The following is a 6,259-nucleotide window of genomic DNA, read 5'->3' as shown; positions in this document are numbered from 1 at the left end:
GAGTTAATATTTGCTAAATCTACATTTCATCTCTGCTACCCCAGCAGCTAAATCTACATTTCATCTCTGCTACCCCAGACCCAGTCAGGGGAGTAGTCCCTTGGGGCTGCTTCCCTGACACTCACTTGGTTGAACACTTTTCTCCTTAGCTCTTAAGTCTGAACTCTGATCCTGCCCTTTCTTCCCTTAGTTCCTCGTCTGGGAAATCTAAAAGACCCTCTGTCTCCCTGCCTAGCCATTGGCTGTTAGTAACTTTATTGACTAATCAAAACCCAATGGAGACTGGGACACTCAGCATCTGGACAAGTAGATTCCTGTGTGATTTTGGGAGCCAAACTAAGACAAAGCATTAGACCCAACCCCCAACAGGTGTGTTCCAAATCCCACTAGAACGTTTGGGAGGCATTTGATCAAATTATTTTGAGCTAAAATGATCAATAATGAGTAGTTCTCATTTTGGAGGGAATGAATCAAAACCATTCCAAAAAGATTAATCTGGGACAGGACATAGTCAAGAGGGGTTCAACAGAGCCTACTGGAGTCCCCCTTGTCAGAAGTAATAAAAGTAAGGAGGGTTACACTTAAGTGGGCCTGAGAGCAGACAGACTCCAAGGCTGTCCGTCCACCCTTCCCAGGGCTCGAAACCCTGTCTCCTGGTGAGCATGTGCCGTGCTGTGCTGCAGCCATCTCCGCAACCCCTGCTAGGACAAACCCTTGTGACTGTAGTCAGATGACCTGGATTTCTCGTCTTTGTGCTGAATCCTTACCCAGCAACTCAGAATGGGACTGTAGTCAGCAGAGAGGGGCGGTTGCAGGGGAGTGTTGGTACCCGGGCTATATGGGACCTAGTTTATTTTAGTCTTGTTCTATCCTTTCATTTTTGCTTTTCCCACAGCATCGCTCCACTTTCTAGCTATGCAGCCATGGCTGGCTTTGAACTCATAACCCTCCTGTTGTCTCCTGAGTGCAACACATGTGCTACCATACCCAGTTCTAATTGGGATCCTAAGAAGAGAAGGTAACATAGGAAAGATAGCCATGTGATAGTCTAGGGGGACAACTGACACTACAAGCCAGGAATTGAAATCACGGGTCACAGGTCACCCTCTGACCTTAGACTTGAGCCTCCTGCACTGTGAGCTTCCCACTGGCTTAGCCCAGACATGCTGTACTTTGCTGTGATAGACAAGAGACTGGGCAGCGATGGCCACCTTTCTGCCCCAACTGCTACCCTCTCCTGGTGTCTGGATGAGGCCTTGGCTTCTTCAGTTTCCTGCCACATCTGAGACCTGGAGCAGGCAGTGGTCAGGCAAATCTAAGTGCAGATGAGTCAGTAAAGGGTCCCAAAGCCTGGTGTGCCAGAGCATCCCAGTGACCTCCTGCGATGGACATGTCAGGGGCAAGGCTGCACCCCAGTTCCACAACACTGTGCCCAAACCTAATCAGAGAGTTGCTGCTCTTGTGGGCATGTCCTGGACATCAGATCCTGTCCAGTGAGGCTTGCTTGAGACCCATCTTTTTCTCCCAAGGAGCCTTGGTTCCTGGTCCCTGCTTTAGTAAGAAAAACTGTGTGTGCATGTGTGTGTGTGTGTGTGTGTGTGTGTGTGTGTGTGTGTGTGTGTGTGTGTGTCTGTGCATGTGCGTGCGTGCGTTTGTGTTCAGGTGCAATAGCACCAGGGATTGGGGGGGGGGGGCAGGCAGGGGGTGCAACGGCTTCTGAAAGCTAGATGTCCTTGCCCTGGGACCATCATTGCCTGCTCCTAACCAACCCTGACCAGAGTGTGGCCTCTGTTGCCACCTGCTGGCCAGCCTCAGATGACAGTGTGAACAGCACCACCCTCAGAGCTTACTGCTGTCCATGTTGGACAGCTCCCAGAACCTGAATGAGGTGCTCTCTCTGTGGTCCTGACTAGCTACTGGGAGACTGGCTGCTGCAGCATTCACAGACCCTCAGAGCATTGTCCTCTGCCTGTGAAGGACAATCTGCTCCTAGCCCCCAGATCCCCACCTCAGGATCCAGGAGTCAGCATCTCCAGGCCTTCTCTGTAGCGGAGGCTACAGTGCTGTGGTGGGTCCCTTCCTTGGATGCAAAGGGAGATAAACATGGTGTGGGGGCACAGTTGGTTACCTTGTAGGATATGGAGCAGAATGGGACTCACACGCATTTGATGACCCAGGGCTCCCTGCGATGGGCAGTGTCCTCCCAGCACACTGTGACCAGGACCCAGTCGTGAACCCTTCCCTTCTTTTGGTCATATACAGACCCACTCCATTCGGGGCTGAGGTGAGTCCATTTGAAATGGGAACTTCCCTGATGAAGTGTCCACAATGACAGAGTAGTGTTGGATCTCTCCTCTCAAAACCAGAGCCTGACAGTCACTGCCTTAACTTGGGTTACTGGGGGTTGGGGTTGGGGGCTGCAGCTGTCCAGGCTGGGAAGCAAACTATTCAGAGGTGAAAAGGGAAACTCTTCAGACTGACTCCATTATCTGTTATCCTGGATCAGTTTGGAGAGTGCGATGCTGGGCAAATGTTATCAGCATGTTTAAAACAATACAATTTGGTCCATCATTGGTCCCATTCCAGGTAAACAGTAGAGCTTAGATGTGACGACTTAGAAACTCCTTTACAAAATACATGTGACGATGAGAGTGTGTTCTATAGCTTAAAGGTCTAGAATCTAATCTGATCTCTGACCAATAGCATAGAGGTCAGTAAGCCACAGAGTACTCGTGACATCTCCCCTAAGGATGGATTCTACTAACAGTGAAATGAAGATAAAGGTCCAGGAGGGGAGGGTCTGGAATAAACATTCTGGGAGAGGGAGGTCTGCCTCCAAAGACAGCATCGAGGCCATGGGTGTCAACAAAACCTATCCCCAGCCTTGCAGGCAGAAAGCAAGCATTTTATCCCCTCTACCAAGGCACACCCCTGCATGATTAACACTCCTGGTTTCCCTAGAGATCTGTGGCTGAAAAGACCTTTATCACTATTGCTGTGACAAAATACCATGGCCAAAAGCAGGTTGGAAAGGAACTGGTCTATGTGGTCTACACTTTCACATCACAGCCCATCAGGAAATCAGGGCAGGAACTTAAATGGAGCAAGAACTGGAGGCAGGAGCTGATGCACAGTGCAATGGGGGGTGCTGCTTATCAGCATGGCTTGCTTGGCCTGCTTTCTCATAGAACCAGGGTCACCAGCCCAGAGGCAGGCCCTCCCATGATGGGCTAGACCAACCTCCATACACTTCTAACTAAGAAAATGCCTTGCAGGCTCACAGCTGAGGTTTGCTCCTCTTAGCTGATTCTAGCCTGTGTTACATGACGTAAAGTTAGCTGAGCCTCCAGGCATGCCTGGGTCTTGAGTACTCTACACCAAGAGAGGGAGAGAGGGAGAGAAAGGGCAGGGGGTTCACTGGCAACGGTGTTGGTGTTCGATACCTCAAAGCCCCCTCCCAAGGGACATACTTCCTCCCAAACAATTCATCAGCTGGGGACTAAGCATGCAAATGTATGTGTCTATAGGTGTCATCTTCATCCAAACCACCACAACTAACATGTGGGTGTGGGAACTGAAGTCATACGTATTCTTTGTAAGAGCTTTTTAACAGCTGAGCCCTCTCTCTAGCCCAGCCACTCCCTTTTTATTATCATCTGCCAAGGAGGAACTTGGCTCTGATATTTGATAAAGATCTCATCTTTCCATGGGACTTCAGCAAGGTTATGCAGCTCTGCCCAGCTGCTGGACCCAGCCTCAGGCTCTCCAGATTAACGTGAATATCCACCCTATCCCAGGACAGCCTTCAGCTCTGCATGGAAGGCTGGGTCTCTGGAGCCTTGGAATGGCCTGGAAGAGGGAGGAAAGCCAGCTGGACAACTGGGAACTGTGTTTCTCAGGTTGCCTCCTTCCCAGGAGGTCTAGAATGTGGGGCATGGTTTGTGGAAGGAGCTAGGCAGCGTGGGATAAGTGGCTTCGTGGGTGCTTGTGGCCTCATGGTTCCAGACATAAACAAAGTGCAGGAGAGCTGGAGATTTGGCCTGGGGCTTGGTCCAAGCGACCCCCGGAAGCGTCTCTAGATGCTTCTCCTGACCCCTCTGCTTCCGGAGTCGCCAGTGTTCCCACTGATGGGCATCACGATCAGATGTCAGAAGATAAGACAGAGAAAAGCTCCAGCACATGTCTGAGAGCCAGGGGTGGAGAGGCCAGATTCACCACCCACTGATACCTCACTTAAAGCCCTACGGTGACCTTGGGCTCTGGCCGCCTAAGGGAGGTTCCCCCAGAGCAGGCTTCCCAGAGGGTTTGGGCAGAAGGAAGGCGTAAGAAGGTGAAGAAGTGATACAGAGCAGACCTGGCTTTGCAGACCATTCTGTCAGGCTGTCCGGTGAGCTGGGAGACTTCATCCTGGGCGGGTGGTTTATGGAGTGCGTGAGATGTGTGTAGTCAGGGACTTTGGGGGAGTTCAGGAAACAAACTCATGTCCTCGGGTTTGACAGCAGGGGCCTTTCCTTGCTGAGCCATCTCACTGCTTTATTGACTCTTCTAGAAGGCACTTTGTACTGCTGAGCAAACGCCCAGTGCTGAACTGCTCCATGCCATCCCAGTGCTGGGATGAGGCTTGGGCTCGTAGGCCATTGACTTTCTTGGGTAGAGATCTGCCTTGAGGAACTCAGGTCCATGATCTGCTGACTGCCTGTGCACTCAGCTGGTAACATATTCCTGTTCTCAAAGCCCAGGGGTGTCACTATCCACAGAACATGTGAAGGGATTTTTATTGGCAAACAGACTTTTGGGCCTCTGTCCGCTGTGAGAACTGGCTAAGGTCCTGTAGACTGTCTTCAATCCCTTGAGTATGACACTAGGGGTATTCAGGGGTACATTGTGTTCATTGTATGTCCACAGGGATCACTACATCTCTGTTGTGGTTTGCCCTGAAGTTACTGTATTTTGATGCTAATTCCACTGCCCCAAGGACAGCTACCTAGTCACATACTCAGAACTCAGGTGACTTCACCAGAACCTCCTCTCCATTGAATTTGTAAAGTACAGGTGAGGGGCAGGTACAGGATAGAAGGAGGCCTGTCATTGGAGGAGAAGGAAGGATGGGCGGGCAGGAGAGAAATTTGAAGGAAGAGGAGGAGACTAGAACGAAAGGAAGAGATGGGACAGAGGAGAAGGTGAGAAGCCATGGCAGGTGATGTTAAGATTCTGCTCTGTGTGTTTACAGGTTATTAATGTTCCTAAGGGATGGATGGTACTGGGCTTTGTATGTTTAAGTGGGCAATTATATCTTACCAATTGGGTCAAAGGTTACTGTGTTGTGTGTTCTTTTATGTGAGGGTTTGAGTGTAGCAAAGTGTGCGGCTGGGATGTGTTTCCGCCAAGATAGATATCTAGCAGATATCCTGGGACACCGCGGTGTAGACCCAGTGAGGTAAGAGACAACAATACTTTTTTTTTTTTACTTTTTATATTTTTACAACAACACATCTCTGATCTTTTCATGGTTCAGGGTGGATTTTTAAAGCCATGCACATTAGATGGGGTCTCTACTCAGGACAACGGTAAGTAACCGTGAGGTGTTAGCATTTCCTCTAGGCTCCACCCAGCAGTTACCTGGCAACTACAGGTACTAGCTTAGCTCACAGATAAGAAGGTGCTCTCTCTCCCTCCCTCTCCCTCTCCCTATCCCTCTCCCTCTCCCTCTCCCTCCCCCTCTCTCTCTCTCTCTCTCTCTCTCTCTCTCTCTCTCTCTCTCCTTCTCTGTTCCCCCTTCTTTCTCTGCCTCTACCCCCTTCTCCAGGTCCCCTTACTGCAAATAAACTCTCTTTTATAACAAGCCTGTCTTAGGGCTGATACTCAGAGGAATGCCTCAGCACAGGCCTCCCTGGTGTTCCCTTCTGTCGCACCAGCACCGCCATTTTATAAAACATAGCACGGGGGCTCCCTGGCCCCATGCAGTTAGGGAGTTAGTAACATCTGATGTATTATTTAAAGGGTCTGAGACACAAGTGGAACAGAGCAGCTAGCTTGCTGTGGTCACTTCTTTCTCTGTGACAGCCATGTGTGACACTGTTTCTGGGAAACGTGAAGACTTCAGTCTGGCTGGAGAAATACCAGTTAGCAAGGGTGACACATCACAGGGAGCTGAGCTATAGCATGTCAAGGCAGGCGACCTTGGGATTCATGGCTTGACTTTACACCGAACCCATAGAGGGGGCCTGGCTGCCATTTCTCTGGCTCTGTAGCTGCTAGC

The sequence above is a fragment of the Rattus rattus genome, chromosome 6, assembly GCF_011064425.1.
Source record: "Rattus rattus isolate New Zealand chromosome 6, Rrattus_CSIRO_v1, whole genome shotgun sequence".
Classification (NCBI taxonomy): Eukaryota; Metazoa; Chordata; class Mammalia; order Rodentia; family Muridae; genus Rattus; species Rattus rattus.
Note: the sequence above shows the minus strand (reverse complement) of the source record.